This window comes from Natator depressus, chromosome 8 (assembly GCF_965152275.1).
Source record: "Natator depressus isolate rNatDep1 chromosome 8, rNatDep2.hap1, whole genome shotgun sequence".
Lineage (NCBI taxonomy): Eukaryota > Metazoa > Chordata > Testudines > Cheloniidae > Natator > Natator depressus.
Window position 1 is genome coordinate 105802111 of NC_134241.1, and position 23186 is coordinate 105825296.

The following is a 23186-nucleotide window of genomic DNA, read 5'->3' on the forward strand; positions in this document are numbered from 1 at the left end:
GCTGTAGCTCACGAAAGTTTATGCTCAAATAAATTGGTTAGTCTCTAAGGCGTCACAAGTCCTCCTTTTCTTTTTGCGAATACAGACTAACACGGCTGTTACTCTGAAACCTTTTTTCTGCTGAAATCCTTACAACTCATAACCAGGTAGAGATACAGTTTTCCTGACCACAACCAGCAGCTGATTAAAAATATTACTTAGAAAAGGCTTGTGACCACCGGGAGTTATTTGCATTTTTAAACATAATACACCCCTCCCTTGGTAGGGGGTTTTCAATGGGTAAGGGAACAATGAAGGAACCCAAAGTTGCTCTTTCAGGCAGGTCCACTGGGCTCCAGTAAATTTGTTGGTACCAACAGAATTCTCCCTGGAATTATTCTCAATCCATGGTTTTTTTTAAATGTTTTGTATCGAGAACCTCAATACAAGTATTGTCATGTCCTTCATTTCCCTGTATTATTGTAATAACGCGACAAAGCACATACACCACACGCCCATGTAGGGGAAAAAACCTCCATGCTTTTCAAAGAAAATACTATACCTGGCCCTTACTCCTGTTTTCAGCAATCCATTAACCCGTTACATTTTCCATACTTCTTCGCATGCACTGATGGGATATGCTATTAGCGCAGAGATTTTTATTTTTAGCTACATAATCAATAAAGCATTTCCATATATCATTAAGTGCAACCTAATGTTAAAATTAATGGGGCATTTGACTTGTGATCCATTTGAGTATGGTTGCAGCTCAATGCAGAAGAAAATGCACAGGAACTGAGTTAATGGGACAGAGTAACTCTCCCATGCTTACTAACGTTCAGACTCAGATTAATGTGAAGGATTCCGGCTGTCACTCAGCTGAAATACAAAGTTCATTCGCTTCCATTTCACACCCCAGGATGCAAGATTTTGGATTACCTGAAAGGTCAGACTTTACTAAAATCTGGTTTCCGTTTGGCTTCTGCAGCCCATCTGCATCATTGTTAACCCACTGGCATCTCTTCCTCTGGTGGAAAGTCATGCCCATCAGAGAGAACAGTCAAGAAACCAAGAATAGAATTTTCAGACAAAATCTTTGTTAAGATGGAACACGTTTGTAAATATCAACAGTAGTCACCTTTAAAAAGTCATATCAGCAAATGTGACATTATGGCATCTTAGATAGCACCACCTTATGTCTAAACTAGCTAATAATGGGGGCGTCTCCAGATACCATAGTGTACTAATTACCGGGAAATGTTGATTTTTAAATGGCACTCACTGCAGCAATTACTTAAGGGAAAAAACCTTGAGAATATTATAGTTTTCCTCCCAAAACACCAAGACTTGCAAGACCTTTGAGGCAGTTAGGCTGGTTCTGTATTTTACTGGTGGGAAAGGGACTTGCACAAAGAGGTGGGAACACAGTGAGTTTGTGGCAGAGCCAGGGATAGAAATATACCTCCCTACTATCCATCCTATGCCTTTACTATTAGACTATTCCGATGAAGTGAGCTGTAGCTCACGAAAGCTTATGCTCAAATAAATTGGTTAGTCTCTCAGGTGCCACAAGTCCTCCTTTTGTTTTTGCGAATACAGACTAACACGGCTGCTTCTCTGAAACCTACTATTAGACTGTGGTTTTGAGAAGAAACATTAATTGCCCTGACAGCAATTGGGTGCAGGATTCTGGCTACATGAACCGTCTTTCAGAGATCATACACAGCAGAAGCAGAGAGGCTCTGAGTCTCAGGCCAGCAGCAAGTCAATGATCTGGATACAAACAAATAAAATATTGGCTTTTGACAAGAGATGTTTTTTAATGTTGGGCTGATGTAGTTGATCGGAGTTTAATGGGAGGACATCAAATTTTTTACATAGGCACCAAGTGTTATAGAAGCTCAACCCTCTATTTACTGCTCTTAAACAATACCCATCTTTTCAGGAACATGTACAGCAAAAGCGGTGGCTCCCAATTTCAACCAGGGCTTTAAACAAATCCCCTGTGTAGGCCCTCATGAATTAAAGAGCACATTAGAAACAAATGGCAAGTTGGCTGTGGAACAAGATCAGGGCCATATGGATAAAAACGGTGCCTTTCACACTTTCATTTTAATACAAACCAATTCAGCAGATCAATTAAAATTCCTCTTGATTACGTGGTAAAATGTATTTCTGAACATTATACTCATTTGCACATGCTCCAGTGTCTCAATTTGTCAAATGACTGATAAGAAAAGTGGCTGGGGTTCGCTCTCATTTTCACAGGCACACAAGGAGCGCGATTGTTTTCGCCCTGGGAAAGTGTTCAGCTCAGCAGCAAGCTTGTGGCAGAGGGGCATTTCCCACCTTTGCATGCAGGAAGGGTACACTGCCCTTGAATCCTGTCCTCTCCACTCTCCAAGTACATTATATATGATGGCTGAAGAGTGAGAATAAGAAACCGCCCCCTGACTTCATTCACTAAGTGTTTTAATGCAGCATGCAGGCTTCAGAGTTCCTAGACTTAGAGTTTAATTCAAGCTAGACATTTAAGATGATCCTTTTCCCTTGAAAGGAGACAATACTTTACCCCAAACTTTTAAAGACAGCTTGCTGCTTTGCCACCCCACTACAGTTGCTGTGTTCATGAAGAAGGGCTCCGTCTCTGTATGGACCGCACCTAGATATGTCTACATGAGAGGAGAAACCCCAGAGCTTCCTTCATTTCTTGAAGGATTTCTTTTCCATTTTTTTAAATCAGAGAAAAGGGAAAACATGGCAGGCTGTGTACAGTTCCCTTATCTCAGTTATGCAACACATCTTAACATCAAAGTGAGAGATACACGAGTAACTGTCCTTAGATCTGTTTAACTTCTTCATTCAACTACTGCAGATAAGTTCATTTCTATCTCTTACTGAACTGCAATCAGCATGCACCAGACCAGGATTAAAACACAGCAATTATGGTGTCTCTCTGAGGAAACTATTGCAAGGATATAGATTGCATGAAATGGTTTGTTACTTGTTCCTGGATGGCAGCAGGGGACAGAGAGAGGCACTGACAGAGAGAGGCACACACAGACAGACAGATTTTCTTACACCACCATTCTGGCACCTCTACACACAGCACATCTTACAACAATGGTTGTATCAATACACACTGGGACTTCTGAATCAACATATCCCAGATCTTCCGCATTCCGCATCAAGACATGCTGCACTGGGGGGGTGGAGTCAGGAGGACTGGGTGAGCCAGGTCATCTGCAGTGAATGTGACTTCCAATGTACACTGAGGAGAAACCAGCGGAGTGGGTACCAGGTCAGATGGAGCTCAGCTAAACCCAGGCCCGCTTAATGGGATCTACAGGTACAGCCAGTGCTCGAAAGCCGTGGGGACAGGTGTGTGGATATGAGACATTGCACTGGTGCTGCAAGCTCAAAGTGGCCCAACCAGTGTATTGTGAGGTTTTTTACTTCGTGTATTTGGATAGAACAGGAGAAGAAAAAAGGTGAGTTTCCCAAAATGGGAGATGCCCACATGGCCCTCCCTTCTCCTAGAAGACTTAAGTGTTTATGCTGCCAGCTTCAAACAAGGGACGATGTTACTCCTATCTCTGTTTTCCATTTCCTGGTGCTTATTAACTAGCCAGCAGAGCTGCTAGACCGGAAACCACTGCCCATCACTCTGTCTATATGTGCAAGAAATGTTGAAAGGGCATTGTAATGCATTCCACATTCTTTCCCACATTGCAATCACTGGGTTGCTCTACTTTGTAAGCCATAAGGACGTCGCTACCATTGTCAGAATACAAAAGGCACAATGCCTTCTTTATTCTATCAGGTCCAGCTTAGACGAGGCTTTCTGGGAAAGAGCTGCCGTAACTGCAAGGTTACATTTCAAATGGCTGAAGAAAACCTGCATAGAAAGGGACTCTTCCTCTTCTGGAGTAGATGAACTGCATGTAAAGGCAACAGCAGCCACCACCACCTGACCTGGCCAGCCACTCTGTTTTCATGGACTGTCTCACAAGGTCAGGTGTGTGGAGCTGCTCATTACAGGACGCCAGTGACAATGAACTGTAACCAAGTGATGACGGAACGTGATTTACCATCAGCTAAGCTGCCATCTGATAGTGACCATACAAGAGGTCAGACAGCACTATCCTTTATTAACACACCAACAATCAGTGGCATAAACCATGCTCCCAGATTAGACTCCTGAAGCTGGACGTGAGCACATTCTTTCTAATTAGAAAATGGCCCTGAATTTCTAATAAGCAAAGTTAGAATTTTTGGGATTTATGCCAAATTAAAGACAATTAATTTTCCTATCTTGAGTATTACATACCTTAATAGCTCTGTCCTTGAGTCAGTCTCACCCTTCATGAGCACAGCTATTTAGCTCAGTCTCTAAAATTTGATGTGCGTGAAGAACAGCTAATAAGAAAGTTCTGAAACAAACCTGAGTTACCACATCAAAATTTCTCATGTTTTACAACACTGCAAAAGCAACTGGATTCCAAGACTATCTCAGATCCTAGATTAGAGGCATTTACTGCAAAGCCTCTGCTCTCTGGTCTTTAGAGGCATTAAACAATTCCATGTTTCCCTTTAAGATGCTCTTTTAATATACAGCGTGACAATACATACAGATAATCAGAGTAGTTTTCATCAAGTGATCTGAGTGAAGCTCATTGGCTTTATTTGATATTACAAAAGACTATTTAACCTGCTCCCAAGTTACTTCACCGATGTAATTAGGAGCCAGGGACTAGGGAAGGCTCTCCAGAGCTGTAACTATCAGCATGGGAGAGAACTTTCTACTGTGCAGCACTGTTGTAGCTGTGTTGGACCCTGGATATTAGAGAGAAAAGAAATTGGGCCAATAAAAGATATTACATCACTCACCTTGTCCCTCTAACTTTCTACTAAGCAGACACTGATTAAAGTCTGTCTGTTTCTGTAGGCAGTGCTGTGGAGGGGGCAACCTGTAACTGTTTAGCTCTGGAAGATTAGACCATGGTGGTTAAATTTTTATATTCTCATCCCAGTAAACGTGTGTTGCTGTTCGGGGTCCAACACAACTGAATGAGAGAGACACACTCTAGCAGCTAACCCAAGCTTCCCAGGTGTCTTCCAGTGAACGGAGTGTGGCAGCAGTCTCCCTCCTGAGCTCTCTCAGCAAACACTGCAGGGTCACCCCTCGCTATTACCAGCAGGAGAGTGGGGTGGGGGGAGGTATTTTTTCATGCTTTATGTGTATAAAAAGATCTTCTACACTTTCCACAGTATGCATCCGATGAAGTGAGCTGTAGCTCACGAAAGCTTATGCTCAAATAAATTGGTTAGTCTCTAAGGTGCCACAAGTCCTCCTTTTCTTTTTGCAAATACAGACTAACACGGCTGTTACTCTGAAACCCTCGCTAACCAGCACTCTCCTCTGCGGCAGCACTGAACACGCCGGTTGTGAGTTTCAAAGGTGGGGAGGGGGTAGGATTCAGTACACAGGAGATGTGTAGCTAACTCTCCTAGCCAGCTTGAGAATCTCAGCCATTCGCTTTACTGAACCAGGGATTGATACAAATGCCAGAGAGAAAAAAACCTGCCTAATGAGTCTTCACGATTTAGACTGACCACAGCAGCCTTGAACAGAATTGCCCCCACACAAAAAGGTGCGCCCACACAAACTAAGGAGAAGGCCTAAGAGCAGATGAATCAGCGATCTGCTTGAGGGGACCAAGTGCAGGTCCAGACGAGTTCTGTAATCAATGGATCTCTTATATCCTCAACACAGACACAGCCCTGATGGTCTCCAGGCAATGGCCAGACCCCACTGCGACCGGTTGTCTCTCATCTAAGAAGTGAGAGGGAGCTCTTGTGAATTTCTTTAGACAAGGAGATGACTCTGGAAAGATCTTTGTTACTAATAAACCCATCTGATCCGTCAGTCCTATTTCTAAGGATTACCAGCAATGTGCAAAGGCCCTTGAGCCAACAAAAGATTAAGCGCTCTGACTGTCACCCCACCACACATGGGCTGGCACAGCCATACATCCCACATCACCTCATCTCCTTCAGATCCAGGACACTCACGGATCTTTTCAGTACATGTGCAATGAAAACCATTCCCCCTGGATTGTAGGGAAGGGTGGAGGACTACCTACATAATGCCTGGAAAGTTTCCCCACAAGAGGGGGAAGGCTGAGAGTTGGAAATTGCTTAATTTGATACTATCTTAAATGAAATCATGAATCTCTGACACAGGGCTGGGGAATCGGGCTCTTTGGGGCTCTGCGTTTTTCCTTTGCCTTCTTCCCTTCTCCTCCTCTTTCTCCCACACTCTTGCCATTTTCAGCTGTGCTGCCTTCTCCTCCTACTGTCCTATCTTCCAAACCCAGGAGCAACTGCCTGGAGCTTGGTGAACCGCCAGGATGGAGAGCACTGGGAAAAGATAAATGCAGGGGAATGCATCTGGGAAAGGGAAAGCTTCTGGGAGAGACTTGAGAAGGAGGCAGGGTGGTCTTGTGGGGAGGACACTGGCCTGAGACTCGGGAGGCCAGGGTTCTTAACCCAACTCTGCCACTGATATGCTGTGTAACTCTGAGTGTGTCACTTCACCTTCTAGGCCTGTTTCGCCTCCCTCTCTGTAAGGAGGAAGGACAGTCTAGTGGCTAAGTCACAGGAGTGGGGCTCTGGATTCCTGGGTTGAATTCCTGGCTCTGCCACTCAGTTTCTGGGTGACCTTGGTCTAGTTGTTTAATCCATCCTGTGCCTCAGCTCCCCACCTATACAATGGGGATAGCTCTTCTCCACCTGGCAGGGGTGTTGCGAGGCACTCATGCCATGGTAATGGATGGCTGTGAGGCTGGACCGCAGCTTTGGGGTCAGACCCTGTCACACTTACTCTGGGAACAAAGCAAAAGACTGATTCACTAGATAATGGAGAAAAGCAACATCTTAAATTTACATTGAGAAGAGAAATTAAATTAGCAAGTGCATTTTGATCATGATGTGACCTTTAGAAATGATTGAGAGAGGAAAACATTAGCCACCATTATGTTCTCCTGCACAGATCACTCCCAAATGCGGCTCACTGTTCAAAATATTATTGCTAAATTTATTCCCTGTTTTCAGGGTGAATTTAAGAATTTCAGATGACTTTGTTATTTCCTCATTTCTTCAGAGACAGCCTTTGCTTCTCTCTTTATGTGCTGGCAAATTGGGACAAATACTGTGGCTGGACTTAAAAGGACTGGACAATTTTATGACATTTAATAACATTTGTACCTATAAAAGCTGAGAACAATAGGGGTAATGAAATCTCATGCTGCACGGCACAAGGAATTTTTTTTCTCCTGTCCCAAATACAGAATTTATGCAACTGGCCAATGATATTATGGGAATAAGGAAGTTTATCCTCCTCTTAGGCATCATCATGTGTTGGCCACTTCTGGAGGCCAGGAACCTGACTAGAAAGACCAATGATTGGATAGATCTCAAAAAATGAAAGCTCCCATATCCCTCCCTATGCTGCTCCATTTCCGACCTCCGTCGGCTCATTAGCAACGACAGAGTTTGGTGCACAAATCTTCCCACTAAAACAGGCCTTTGCTTTCTCCCCAGCTTGGCCAGTCTCACGGAAAAGATGCCAACTGTTTTGACTAATATTATGGTTTCAAGGTGCATTCAAGGTCTTCTCCTGTGCTTGTACAAGACACGCTAGGAATTATAGACCAGTCAGCCTAACTTCAATACCTGCAAAGATACTGGAACAAATTATTAAACAATCAATTTGTCAGCACCTAGAAGATAATAGGATTATAAGGCATAGCCAGCATAGATTTGTCAAGAACAAATCCTGCCAGACCAACCTAATTTATCCTTCTCTGACAGTATTACTAGCTTATCAGATGGGAGGAAGCTGTAGATGTGACATACTTTGGTTTTATTAAGACTTTTAACACACTCCCACATGACATTCTCATAAGCAAACTAGGGAAATGTGGTCTACATTAAATTATTATGAAGTGGGTGCAAAACTGATTGAAAGACCATACTCAGAGTAGTTATTAGTGGTTTGCAGTCCAACTGGGGGGACATCTCTAATGGTGTCCTGCAGAGATCTGTCTTAGGTCTGGTACTATTCAATATTTTCATTAATGACTTGGAAGGATAATGGAGTGGAGTGTGTGTTTATAAAATCTGTGGATGACCCCAAGCTGAGAGGATCTGTGATTACTTTGGAGGACAGGATTAGAATTCAAAACGACCCTGACATATTGGAGAACTGGTCTGAAATCAACAAGATGAAATTCAGTAAAGACAAGTGCAAAGTACTACAGTTAGGAAAGAAAAATCAAATGCACAACAACAAAATGGGGACTAACTTGCTAGGCCCGGGTGGGCAAACTTTCTGGGCTGAGGGCCACATCTGGGCGGGGAAATTGTATGCAGGGCTGGGGTGGGGGGTTGGGGTGCAGGAGGGAGTGCAGCGGCAGGCACCAGGGCCAGGGCAGGCTCCCTACATGCCTGCCCTGGCCCCACGCTGCACCGGGAAGTGGCCGGCACCATGTCCCTGCGCGGCCCCTTGGGGAAAGGGGGGTACAGGGCTCCGCGCATTGCCCTTGCCACACCTCCAGGTACCTCCCCTGAAGCTCCCATTGGCCACAGTTCCCCATTCCTGGCCAATGGGAGCTGCGGGGGGCGGTGCCTGGAGACAAGGGCAACGCACAGAGCCCTCTGCCCTGCCCCGCCCCCCCCCCAGGGCCGCAGGGCTGCGGTGCCGGCTGCTTCTGAGAGCGGTGCGGGGCCTGCGGCACCAGAGGGGGCAATCCCGCGGGCCGTAGTTTGCCCACCCCTGTGCTAGGCTGTAGTACAGCAGGAAAGGATCTAGGGGTTAGAGTGAATCACAAACTGAATATGAGTTAACAATGGGATGCAATTGCAAAACAGGCTGATCTCATTCTGGGATGTATTAACAACTGTATGTAAGACATGGAAGGTCATTGTCCCACTCTACTTGGCACTGGTGAAGCCTCAGCTGGAGTCCTGTGTCCAATTCTGGGCACTGCACTTTAGGAAAAAGTTGGACAAATTGAAGAGAGTCCAGAGCAGAGTGACAGAAACGATAAAAGGTTTAGAAACCCTGACCTATGAGGGCAGGTTGAAAAAACCTGGGCATGTTACTCTTCAGAGAAGACGACTGAGGGGAGACCTGATAACAGTCTTCAAATATGTTAACAGCTGTTATAAAGAGAACAGCAATCAATTGTTCTCCATGTTCACTGATGAATGGGCTTTATCTGACGCAAGGGTGATTTAGATATTAGGAAAAACTTTCTAACTCTATGAGTAAAGTTCTGGGACAGGCTTCCAAGGGAGGTTGGGGAATCCCCATCATTGGAGGTTTTTAAGAACATGTTGGATGACCACCTGTTTGGGATGGTCTTAGCCAGAGGTGGGCAAACTACTGCCCACGGGCAACATCCGGCCAGCGGGACCCTCCTGCCTGGCCCCTGAGCTCCTGGCCTTGGAGGCTTGCCCCCGGCCCCTCCCTTGCAGCCTCAGCTCACTACGCTGCCGGCGCCATGCTCTGGGCGGGGGGCTGGGAGCTCCTGGGGCCTGACCCGGTGCTCTGGGCTGCATGGTGCGTGGCTGGCTCCAGCAGGGCGGGGCGGCTGCCTGTCCTGGGGCTCTGGGCAGCACAGCTGTAGCGCTGCCAGCCACCGGTGCTCCAGGCAGCGCGGTAAGGGGGCAGGGAGCAGGGGGGTTTGGATAGAGGGCAGGGGAGTTCAGGATGGTGGTCAGGGGGTGGGGGTGTGAATAGGGGTGAGGGCGGTCAGAGGGCAGGGGGGTTGAATGGGGGCAGGGATCCCAGGGGGGTAGTCAGGAAAGAGAGGGGGGGTTGAATGGGGCGGCAGGGGACAGTCAGGGGACAGGGAGGGATGGATGGGGCAAGGGTTCCAGGGGGGCTGTCTGATAGGGGGCAGGTGCCGGGCCACGCCTGACTGTTTGGGAAGGCACAGCCTCCCCTAACTGGCCCTCCATGCAATTTCAGAAACACAATGTGGCCCTCAGGCCAAAAAGTTTGCCCGCCCCGGTCTTAGGCATACTTGGTCTTGCCTCAGCATAGGGGGCTGGACTGGATGACTTCTTGAGATTCCTTCCAGCCCTACATTTCTGTGTGTTTATCATGCTCCTTCCATCTGCTGTCCAAAACTGAGAAGATGCAGAATGAGCGTTTGAGCCAAGACAGGCTTTTCTGAGGGTCAGCTCCGTTTATAACCCTTTTCGACCTTTCACTGCAACAGAAACGATACCACATAGAATTCCATCCTGCAAATAAGTTCCCCTGTTAATTCCTGTCTTCTGCACTATGTATGACAAAGGTTTGCTTTGTCTAATGCCCTCCCTGTCTCAGACCAGATTTGCTTTACATCCAAATCAGAGGGGACCATATCTTCCAAAATCTGCTTGCCCAATAAATTTCTATAATTGCCATAATTTTTTAAAGGTTGAAGCCCTGGAGGTGGACTGCTCCCTGGAGCTCGGCAGTGAATGTTCCAGGGCTACAGGGGTCATGCCGTACGCTTCAGCTGGGAACATGGACAGGAAGCATCACAGCAGCAGTGAGGAAGAAAAGAAGGTCCTATCGCACAACAGAGCGTAAGTTCTTCACAGTTTCCCCACACTTCACATGTAGCAAATTCCAGCTCCTCATCGGTACTTACTGCTCTGCAAAACTTAACCCCACCCGCACTTCTTTCCACCACTCTTCTACCCACTCACTGCAGCTTTCCCTCCTCCATCCACTCCCTACTTTGAACTCTCTCCCAAGCCACTCCCCATGCTTGGAACAGCTTTCCCATTACCACTCACCAACCCAGACCCACTTGTTTTGTGAAGCTTTTCCGCTATAAAGCACACCCAGCACCTTGCCCTGCATTGCCCCTTCCAGGCCTTTTACTCCAAGCACATTCTACCCACTTGTACCGTGCTCTATGCATCTTTGTTCCTTGACTACATAAACAGCAGCAGCAGCATTGGATGTAAAATGATATCCTGCATCAACAATCTGTTTCTGTAAATGAATAACCCTACAATTAGCTGCCTATTTGAATCCCATTAAAATACAGACCCTAGCCAACAGGTTGGAATTGCATTTATACTGAAACCTGTCATTTATACTTTGTCATTCACTCCCCCTGGCAAGAAAGGTAAAGCTAACACAGGCTGTGCACAGAGGAAGAGGCGGTAGGCAGGGCTACTTCAAGGAGATCTGGGGCTTCCTACAGAGCCATTCAGTTGGGCTTGCTGGCTGCAAGGGCGAGGGGTATGTCTGAATTGGAATTAAAAGCCTGTGTCTGGCCCGTGCCAGCTGATTCAGGCTCATGACGCTGAAGCTAAGGGGCTGTTTAACTGTGCTGCAAACATTTGGGCTCAGGCTGTAGCCTGGGCTCTAGGTCCCTGCAAGGTGGGAGGGTCCCAGAGCTCAGGCTGCAACCTGAGCCCAAACCTCTACACCGCAATCAAACAGCTTCACAGCCCAAGCCCATACGGGTTTTTAATTGCAGTGTAGATGTACCCTAAGAGTCCCTGTGCAATCTTGTTTCCCAGCCTGCCTCAATCTCAGGCCAGGCCAACTTTGGGTAGGGATGGAGATGGAAGCCAGTTTTATGAAGGGCAGGGGGAGAATCAGCAGAACTGGTGTGAGAGTGTAGGTGGAGAGCGCTAGGGATGCAGCAGATAGAGATTTTCTGTCAAGCAAGAGAAGGACTTTCTCATGCCTCATGACTAATCTTAAGCTTGTTGTAAGTGGAATGACACTACAGAGATATAATATTGACAGGGGTCCACTGCTTATTAGTTTTGAACTCGCCAGGGGGCAAGTAGGTAAACATAAGTGGGTTATAAGTCTTGCTAAGATTAAGGCCTGTTGTATTAGTGTGAGGCCTTGTGGGAGTAGTTATGCTAAAGGCTGGGTTTTAGCTGAAATGTTACAGGCCTAAGGAAATAACCTCACGTCATAAATTCTGTGCACGCAAGTCTGAGAGATCAATGAATAACCATTAAGGATACAGTACAGCCCAGTTTAGCAAGAAAGGAAGGGGGGGAGGGGTTTAGCAATCTGGTTACTAGGTAGTAATTAGGCAGATGGACCTCATTTACATATAGGAATTATTCAGAAATGTGATGTACTTTATTAATATTAATAATTAAAGGGGTAGTTGTAGAGACCTGGAAGGCCACATATGGATAGTAGGTAGGTATTAATCTTGTTATGGTCACAGACTTTAGTCATGAAGTTACATAAAACTGGGGTATAAAGGACCCAACCTACTTCCTCATTTTCTGGGTTCTCTTGAACTAGCCTTAACTAGATCCATGGTCTTCTGAGGGACTTCACTAACTTTGTATTCCTCTATTTCTTCCTCGTGTGCGTAAGTATGCTCTGATACCTTTTGGCTTGGAGGTATTTATTTGATATATCACCTGGTAGAGTTCAATGATAAATATCCTTGTTTGGTATTTAAATAAAGCAAGCATTCAAGGCGCATCTCATTATCGCAAACTGCCTCAATCCCTTAAAGAAAGGAAAATTTGTAAGATAAACTTCTGTGTAGCCTACTTTGGGAAAGAGCCTTTGCTGAACAAAACAATAATACGAGTGTCTGAGTGTTTGATTATTAATAAACATCGTAAGTGTGGAAAATTTATAGTCTTGTTTGACTAGGCTACAAGACCAAAGGGTCCCATCTTGATTTCCCATGGGACTCCAGGTATTGTCCCCATGGAGCTCTCAGTCAGATTGAAGCTACTTGTGCTCTGCAGCACATGGTGCAGGCATGGCAAACACCATGGTATTGTGAGCAGGTCATGATAAGGTGGGGCCCCTGAGGCCACAGGTTTGGCAGCACTCTCAGAACTGGCTTGGGTAGCTGGCTACCCCCATATTGAACTCCCAAAGGGTTTCATTCCAAAATCAAATCAATTCACAGAGGAAGCCACTAATGCCTGGGCAAAAGGGCAGTCTTCCCACATGCACGTGGCAGTGCCAGTGCCAGTGCAGCAGAGGCAGAAAATATCCGAGTGAAGCCAAGAAGCCTCAGCACACAGAGTCCTGGGAGAGCTCTGAGACTTTGTCTTACTCAGGTTGGTATTAAAAATGGACTAGCCAAGATGGCAGATTAGGAGAACTATCTGTCAAGCTGCCCTGCTAAGCATGCCCCTGTTCCCCCCTCTTGGTATCATGTGAACATGTCAGAACCTTTCTTTGCAAGGAACTAGCCGTCAGCCTCGCCTGCTGTCAGTTTGCGAAGAGCCTCTAATAAACTTGCCCACTTGCGAGCCCCATGCAGCACAAGGCATCACTGCAAACTCATAATTAAATTCATTACTCCATACAATTTTAAGCCATTCTTCAAATAATTACAGTAATTTGATAAGCAGAAATCACATAAACCTGCTGCAGCTTTATCACTCCCATTTGCTGTCTGAAGGAAAATGTGTGAGTAATTAGTCAGATGATAACAGTCCAGGTTATGCAAGCAAAACAAAATTAAAATGATCCTTACTCCAAAAAATAAAATAAAATGGAATAAATGACACCTCAGGCAGCAGTGGAGAGGGAGCAAGGGAAGCAGCGGCAGCTGGATGGAAAGAAAGGAAGGTGAAGCCCCTCGCTGAGTGGCATTTGCCGGCGCAATCAGGAGGAGGCAGGTGCGCTAGACCAACCAACCTGCAGCTACGTCTCTCAGGAAAGTCATGTCAGGTAACCTTGGTAACTCGGAGGCCCAGGAAGGCAGGAGAAGAATGCTTCTTGAAATATTCACAGGACCATGACAGAACATTCATTAGGGCTCTAATGCCAAAAAGAATCAGCTGCCTGAACTGCTACTCTGCATTTCCCCACTCCTCAGCTCCCCTTGCTTATGAGGTTCCTGACCTTTCCTGCTATGAGGCGGTGAAAGTCAGCAAAACGGCAGCTTACGGTGCAATGAGGAATGGTGAAGAAATGGCAATGAAAAATTCACACCTGCTGGCTTCTCCAGTGGGCTTGAACAGATGGGGTCAGAGCTCAGGGACTACAGAGCACACACACAGCCCTTCCTACAAGCTCTAGCTCAGTGGTGACGGGTGACCAGACAGCAAATGTGAAAAATCAGGATGGGGGGTGGGGGGTAATAAGAGTCTATATAAGAAAAAGATCCAAAAATCGGGACTGTCCCTATAAAATCGGGAGATCTGGTCACCCTAGGGTGACCCCTTTCACACAACAAGCTTCTGAGTGTGACCCCCCTCTAAATTAAAAACACTTTTTTTTTTATGTTTAACACTATGATAAATGCTGGCAAAGCGAGATTTGGGGGTGGAAGCTGACAGCTCGCGACCCCCACGTAATAACCACGCGACCTCCTGTCTGAAGCTGTTCTGGTTCCTCACCTCCTCCTTGGATTGTCTGGTTCCAGGCTTTTCAGCAAACACAAACCAATAATAAATAGTACACTGGAAGCACTCAGAGCACTTTTCCGGCAGTCAGTCTCAAAGCACTTGCCACTGTATTGTTAGCCCCCTTTCGCAGATGCGGAAAAGGAGGGAAGAAGAGGTGAAAGCCAAGGTCCACGTCACTCAGTGAGTCGCTGTCAGTGTGGAGTAGAACCCAAGTCTCCTGACTCACAGCAGCATGCTCACTCCACTAGATCACAGCTGGCCTTTCAATTACACACTTTAAAGCAGAGTTGGTGAGAGTGGCCACCTCCAATCCTTTGAGTGTGTTTTATATCTGCCTGGGAAAGTCTCCAATTCCACCCAGAAAACACTGCACCAGTAAAGAAGCTAATAGAACAAAGGGTCCTTGGCTGCCTTTTGTCAGAAAACACTGAGTGTGATGGGCTGCAATAAAAACCTGGCCCAGAAACAAGATGAGTAAAGAGGAGAAGGCCAGAATGGTGGTTTATGTGGTGCCCAGATTAAGAGCCTCATCAGGTTTCTGCAATCAGATCTGATAGTGCCACAGAAGGAACAAAGAAAAGGCTCCAGACCCTCGTTTCACAGAAAAGTGAGCAGTCCTCAGTTTCCTCAAAGTGACATCATACCTCATTAAAACTCATCTAAATTCCATACAAGATGACTTGAAAGAAACAGAAAGAATGAAACCGCAGATAGCCCTTTTCCTACTTGAAGACACATCTTCAACCAGCCTGACCCCCAAACACTAGTTTTAGGGAGAGAAATTCCCTTTGCTACAAAGACACACGTAAAAAAAACCTGAACATTTCATTTCAACTCAACTGCACCTTTCCTCCCCTAGAGCAGTGGTCTCCAAAGATTTTGGATCGCGTACCCCCACGGTGCCACCGAAGAAAGAAGGAGGGAAGACCTGCCGCAGGCGTGCAGAGCTGCCGCCAAAGAAAAAAAACGGCAGAGTGCAGTCCGGTGGCGCTCCTCCTGGGGTGCGCGCACCCCACTTTGGAGACCACTGCCCTAGAGTATGGCGCTCTGGCCATTAGAAGCAATCCATGTCCTAAGCACCACACAAATTCAGTCAACTTTAACTTTAAATGCGACACTTTCCAGAGGAATCAACCTCTGTGCTGCAGCTCTTTAGCTATTCTGTTTTTTAAGATCCTAAAGTGAAGAAAATTTCACATCCTTAATCCAGAAACAAAACAGAAGCTGCAGAGTAAGCAAGCGCAACACAACATAGAAACAGGAGGGTCAGCAGTACTAGATACGCTAGAAAAGATGGTTTTTCAAGCTTATATTTTACCAGCCATTAAAATCTGAGTTAATTACATGCCCAGGAAAGTGAGAGATTGATCACATTGGCTATACCCCATTACATTATACACTGCTAGACACAAACTCCTGTGTCCAATCAATGGTCTCAGAATCATAGAAATGTCGGGCTGGAAGGGACCCCCAGAGATCATCAAGTCCTGCACTCTATGCTGAGGCAGGACCAAATAAACCTAGACCTTCCCTGACAGGTGTTTGTCCAACCTGTTCTTAACCTTTAATGACAGGGATTTCACAACCTCCCTTGGAAGCCTATTCCAGACCTTGATTACCCTTAGAGTTCGAATGTTTTTCCTAATCTCTAACCTGAATCTCCCTTGCTGCAGATTACGCCCATTAATTCTTTAGTGGCCATGGAGAACAGTTGATCATTGTCCTCTTTCTGACAGCCCGCAGCATATTTGAAGACGGATGTCAGGCTCCCCCTCAGTCTTCTTTTCTCAAACCTACACATGCCCCATTATTTTTTTTAACCTTTCCTCATAGGTCAGGTTTTCTAAACCTTTTAGCATTCTGGTTGCTGTGCTCTGGACTCTCTCCAGTTTGTGTGTGTGGTGCCCAGATCTGGACAATGTGCTCCGGCTGAGGTCTCACCAGGGCCAAGTAGAGCAGGACAACTGCCTCCCGTATTTTACCTACACCACTCCTTTAATAACGCATAGAATGAGATTGGCCTTTTTTGCAACAGCATCGTACTGTTGACTCATATGCAATTTGTGATCAACTATAAACCCGAGATTCTTTTCAGCAGTACTATGGCCTATCAGGCTAGTCCCCATTTTGTAGTTGTACATTTGGTGTTTTTCTTCTTAAAGTGTAGTACTATGCACTTGTCTTTACTGAATTTCACCTAATTGATTTCAGACCAGTTCTCCAATTTGTCAAGGTTGTTTTGAATTCTAATCCTGTCCTCCAGAGTGCTAGCAACCCCTCCCAGCTTGGTCCATCCATATGTTCTCTTGGCATATTCTCCACTCCATTATCCAAGCCACCAATGAAAATATCGTATAAAATCAGACCCATGACAGACTCCTGTGGGACTCCATTAGAGATGTCCCCCTGGTTTGACAGCAAATGATTAATAACTACTTTGAGTTCAGGTTTCAGAGTAACAGCTGTGTTAGTCTGTATTCGCAAAAAGAAAAGGAGTACTTGTGGCACCTTAGAGACTAACCAATTTATTTGAGCATGAGCTTTCGTGAGCTACAGCTCATGCTCAAATAAATTGGTTAGTCTCTAAGGTGCCACAAGTACTCCTTTTCTTTTTACTTTGAGTTCAGTCTTTCAAACACTTTTGCATCCACCGCGTAGCCATTTAATTTAGACCAATTTCCCTAGCTTCCTTACGAGAACCTCATGTAGGACTGTGTCAAAAGCCTTACTAAAATTAAGATGCATCACATCTACAGCTTCCCCCTTACCTACTAGGCCAGTAACCCTGTCAGAGAAGAAAATTAGGTTAATTTGGCATGATTTGTTCTTGACAAATCCATGTTGGCTATTATTTATAACCCTATAATCCTCTAGGATGGTGTTCACAAAGTGACTGTTTAATGATTTGTTCCAGTATCTTTCCAGGTGTCTAAGTTAAGCTGTAACTGGTCTATAATTCCTTGGCTCCTCTTTCTTCTTCTACCATTACCTAGAGCTCATCCCCCTTCTTCCTACAATTGTTTTCTCACACGGCTCTGACAATGGCCCTCAATTTCAACCTGCAGCTCCCCTGCTATTCTAGCCTAATCTTCCCTCACAGAGCTCTGCCGATGCTGCTGAAAACCTCACCTGCAGCAAACACTATGATTTCCACTGTGGCTTTTCCCAGTACAGAAATTGCCATTGCTGCAGCTGTTTAATCATGTGAACACATCAGGGAGTAGGATGTGACCACCAAACTCATGTCAGCTGCTTCAGCTAGATCTGAGCCCAGATTCCAGCTGGAAAGAGTTAAAGCCTGAACTTGCATGGATCACCTCGCCTTTTTGAACGCAGCATCTCTCAGCCTAACACACAGAAAATAATCCCTTCCGAAATGGACACATGCACAAAGTGTGATATGGCAGCTGTGGTAGCTGCCAGGCTGGCGTGGCAGCTGGCACAGCACTGGCCCGTGACACTGAGTGTTTGTTACAATTATTGGGGATTTATGAAGATAGGGAGCCTGTCAGTTATCACTGATTTCACTCTGGGAGGCACTCTCTGAATCAAACCCTCTTGGAGGGAGAGGAGCAGCATTCTTCTCAGGGAGGGGGGAGTGTTTTTAACTCGAACAACCCTTTGACAGATAGTCTGTTTAACCAAGCTCAGCTGCACAACTCCCCTGGGGTCTGCCAACGGCCTTTGATTAAAAGTTAGTGTCTTCTACAACGGACCCAGCAGGAAATGATGCTGCCGCCCTGCTGGCCGGAGATAAAGAAAACAGAGCCAAGTTTAGCCCAAGCTAAACCCACTAGGGTCTCTTCTACGCTCTGGATATACACTGGTGTAAAGGAACTGAGAGAAGCTGGAAGGATGCAGCACATCCACACAAGCTGACCTCAGGCCATGGCTGGTGGCTGCAGCTAGCAGAAACGTACAAATCTCACTGCCAGAAAAAGTGACTCCCCAGAAACATACAAGATAGGGCAATGGTGAAGTGAAGGGGAAGGGAAACCAAGAATAACGGCCACATGTGATTGAAATACAGGCAGCAGCCCTCCCAGATGTACACATTCAAACGCGTGCTGCCCGGATTAAGTGTGAAGGTTTCTAATACCAGCTCCATATTATAGAAACCCAACAGGCACTTTGCTCCCTTTTCTGATTGCGAAGACTTCAGCGCTACGGAATCTGATCTGTGCTAACACAACTGCACATCTTTCCTGTCTCTAAAACCCTGCAGGAGGGGTGAACAGAAGACGGGGACTACATAATGCAGAGGAAGGTATGCTGGGCTTCTTTCTATAAAGCTATAATCGTAAGACTTCATAGCTCCATTTATTCCACTATTCAGGAACTTCATGTACTAGCAGATACACTGTGCAATGTGCTTTGCAATTATCAAAAGTCTCTAAAAAGTTTTTAACAGTTGCACTAGATTTTCTGTTGTACACATTACACATGGTAATTCTTTCTGCAGATTTATGTACTGAAAAACAAAATAGTGCGACTGTGGCAGCTCTTTGGGCCATCAATCTTTTATACCTCAGAACAGCAATTTCCTGCTAATGTGTGTTTAATTTCACTCACATAGATATAAGGTCGTTCTCAGTCCTAAATGTCAAAAGGACAAACTTCACTACAACTAATTATAGGATAATCCTTTTGGGGGAATGTTTATCTCGATGCTTCCAGTGGTACAAAAGACAACAGGAAATATTTCAAAGTCCAGTTAGGTGTATATCCAGACTAAGGCATCTTGGCAGTGCCTGTACAGTTATGATTGTAATTAGGTTCCCAGTTTTCAAGAGCAGGAAGTCTCATGTACAGACTGCTGGCAAGGGAGGAATTTTGAGGGAAGTCTTCAGTTAATTGAACAAGGTGTTTGAGAGACAGTCTGGGAGGGCTTGAAAAAACAAATCCCGTCCTCCCTCTTTGTGAAAACTCTTCAAATGTTTTTGGAATGTCATATCTCAAAGAGCCTAAAGCAGACACTCCTCAATTTGGTTTATTAACCTGCCTTGGACTACCTCTGGAAGGTAGCTGGTTATGTCTGGGGATACTCACGGCACGGTTTTGAAGCTGCAAGAACGCGGGTGTGGCTAGCGGGGTCCTGCAGGGCTCAGTAGTACGCCTGATGCTATTTAGTATTTTTATCCATGATCTGGAAGTAAATATAAACTGACTGCTGATCAGCTCTGTGAATGGCACAAAGACTGGAGTGCGAAATAACAATGAGGACGGGCTGGGCAGTCAGACAGCTATCCGGATCACTTGATAAGCTTGGCCCATTCAAACAGAATGCAGTTTAATACAGCCAAGTGCAATGTCATACAGCTCAAAAGGAGGAGTGTAGGCCACACCTACAGAACGAGGGACTGAGCAGTGACTCTGAAAGTGAGTTAGCGTCCTGGGTACATCTACACAGCAAAACCAAAACAAAACCCCCGCTGTGGTGAGCCTGGGTCTACAGACTTGGGCTTCTGATGCTTGCAGTCCACTAAAAATAAGGTGTAGACATTTGGGCTTGGGCTCTGACACCCACCTCCTGTCCAAGCTCCAGTCTGAGCCCAAATGTCTGTACAGCTATTTTTAGCACCATCGTGTGAGCCCAAGTCTGTTGACCCAGGATCGGAGGATTTTTTCTGGTATGTAGGCATATCCCTAGTGGACAAGCAACTCCATGTGAGCTCCCAGTGGGATGTGAGTTGGAGAAGAAACGTGATTCTACCTCTGTGTAAGCCATTAGTAAGAGCCATACTGGAATAATGTGTCCAGTTCTGGTGTCCTTATTTTTAAAAAGTACAGCAGAACCTCAGAATTACAAACTCCAGAGTTATGAACTGACCAGTCAACGACACACCTCGTTTGGAGCCGGAAGTACGCAATCAGGCAGCAGCAGAGACCAAAAAAAAAAAGCTAGCAAATACAGTACAGTCCTGTGTTAAATGTACACTACTAAAAAAATAAAGGGAAAGTTTAAAAAAACGATTTGACAAGGGAAGGAAACTGTTCCTGTGCTTGTTTCATTTAAACTAAGACGGGTAAAAGCAGCATTTTTCTTCAGCATAATAAAGTTTCAAAGCTGTATTAAGTCAACAGTCAGTTGTAAACTATTGAAAGAACAACCCATATGTTCTGTTCAGACTTATGAACAACCTCCATTCCTGAGGTGTGTGTAACTGGGGGTCTACTGTACGCTGAAACGCTGGAGAGGCCGACACACATTATTGGGGAGCTGGAGAAAAATGCCATAGAGTGAGAGGCCTAGGTCATGTCTTCACTAGCAGCGTTTGCGGTAGCACTTTAAAGCGGCTGTGTAGTCGCGGAACCTGTGTAGTCACAGCACCGTTTTTATCCAAAAGAAGATGGAGAGGTGACTTGCTTAGGGTGTATACGTATCTTTTACATCGGTTCTGGGGCTTATGGGAATGGGATGACTTCACCATCTGGGCACATCTTAAAAACAGATCTCTGGAGTGGAAGAGTCTGACTAGGAACCAGAAAGAAGTGATACACAAGCTATATCAACTCAATGATTATATGCACATGAGGTACTGGCAAGCAGTGATGTAAGGAATTTGGGAAGAGGTTTCAATACAAAAGCTTGATAAAAACAATCATGGCTATTAAGTGGGAAGACAGGAAAGGGAAACAAGGAGACAAAGGCATTAAGTAACAGGAATCTCCACCAGCTGACAGGGTCATTTCATCAGTATGGAAAGGCAGCAGCTCACAACAAAGCAAAATAGCTAGAGGGAATTTGGTCTGCTTCATCAAACAGGCTCTCTGGGAATGGCTGGCAGGAGATGGAAGTGAAGAATAGGCTGGAAGATGAAGTTAGACAAATTCAGACTGGAAACAAGGTGTACATTTACAACGGTGAGAGTAATTAACCACTGGAACAATTTACCAGGGGCCTTGGTGGATTCTCCATCACTGGCAATTTTTCCACTCAAGATTCGACGTTTCTCTAGCAGATCTGCCCTAGGAATTATTTTGGGGCAGTTCTCTGCCATGTGCTGTACAGGGGGTCAGCCTAGATGATCACAATGGTCCCTTCTGGCCTTGGAATTTAGGAATCTATGGATGTGCCCCATGCCGCACCAGAAGAGACACCGATGCTGATGACAGGAGGATGAATATTTGTGCTTCCCATCTTTGAGTGCTCCATTTATTCTGAACTAATCATCCCCTGCTTCACTGTGGCCATTATGGCTCCTGCCTAGAGCAGAGCTTGCCCCAAACCGTAGTTTGTTCTGAGTCTTGGTGCCTGTGAGTGTGAAGTGCTGCTCACATGAACTTTTGGCCATATCTTCTTTCTGCAGGAATAGTTTTCCAGCTGCAACTAGCACAGACACTTAGATACCTTATTGTGCCAAGGCATCTCAAAATACTCTATAAAGCCTAGCACACCAGCATCAGGGGACCTGAGAATGGCCTTGGTGATGTAGACATAGCTAGCCCAGAACAAGACTCCTAAAGGCTTTACAGTGCAAATGAAAAGCCCTTTCATTAAGGGAATTTGACTTGCAGTGGCAACCAATATAACTAAGTTACATGCTCACACCATCTGTTACATGTTGCCCGTTCTATGAAGTTTGTTCTTGGCTAATGGGTAACTGGCCAGTCTGGAGGACAGCTGCTCACCTTTAATTTATGCCAGATGTGCTAGCAGTTCTGTACTAGATTTTCTTCTCGTCCTAACTGACAATTGTAGAAATGTGACAGCACTTTCTGTCAGCTGGCGTGTTCAGCCACGTCCTTTCCTGCTTTTGGGCTTGCCAATTTCTCTCTGACAACCTTAGAAAGATTTCTATTTTGGAAGTCTGACGACATGAGAGCCAACGACTACATACAATGCCCATCCTTATTCTGGTTTTTTGTGAGACTTCCATTTTCTGTTCCACACCGTGTGTAAATGGGCTGAGCATTGGTGGTTATCATTAATGCTCTGCCACCAACAGACGACATGGTCCCAGAGTCAACGTCCAAAACTCACCCCTTCCCTTGTTGTCTGACTTGTTAAGTCAGAAACAAGAACACAACATAAACCTCAGCGTGAGCATCTTCTGAGTTGGGCTGTTCCTACAGCTTCCTCACAGGACTTCACTGCACTAGCTCTGTAGTTCCCTTTGGCCAAAGAGAGACTACCACCACTTCTATGTCCTGGTGCTAACGGCTCACCAGCCACCTTGATTCAGCAGTAATTACCCTGAACCTCAAAGCATCTAGAGCCTTCAAGTGACCCATCAGAACAGTGCTGCTTTTCCCTGTGCAGGGGCTCAGTCTGCCATCCTGTTCACAGAAGCAAAACAGGAATTTACGATCCAGTTAGTTAATTTTTGGAAACTATCTACAAAGGTTGAGATGATGATTTGCTATTAATGTATGTAAATGACTCTGGTTTGCGCCACAGTCACCGATCAGGCATTACTCGCCTACAGGATGCAGACTGAGGTTCAACGGTGTGCAGTAGTTTCACTTGTCCATATTTCAGAATAAACAAGCTGCAAACTAAGTATCCGCAAGGCAACACTAAGGGGCTTAATTAAGCTATGAACAGTAGATTGCCATCTTGTGAGAGTAGCTTTGGTGGCACGTGACAGAAGGGTCCAAGGCACCCGTTATCTCTCAAACAATCCGCATCCACATGGAGAATGGCAGACCCATCTTCTCTTTAACAGCCACCCCAGTTCTCTAGCACCAGAGGAGTTTTTGGGAGTGTCGTCTCCTATGGTCCATATATAGTGCTCAGACACTTACCTCACATATACGCAAAGCTAGTTTGA

General features: G+C 45.6%; 1 protein-coding gene across 14 annotated transcripts in view; it reads right to left on the reverse strand.

Moving 5' to 3' along the window:
* Window positions 1–23186, reverse strand: part of PTPRF (protein tyrosine phosphatase receptor type F) — a 599167-nt gene that overhangs the window by 145165 nt on the left and 430816 nt on the right. The window lies entirely within an intron of this gene.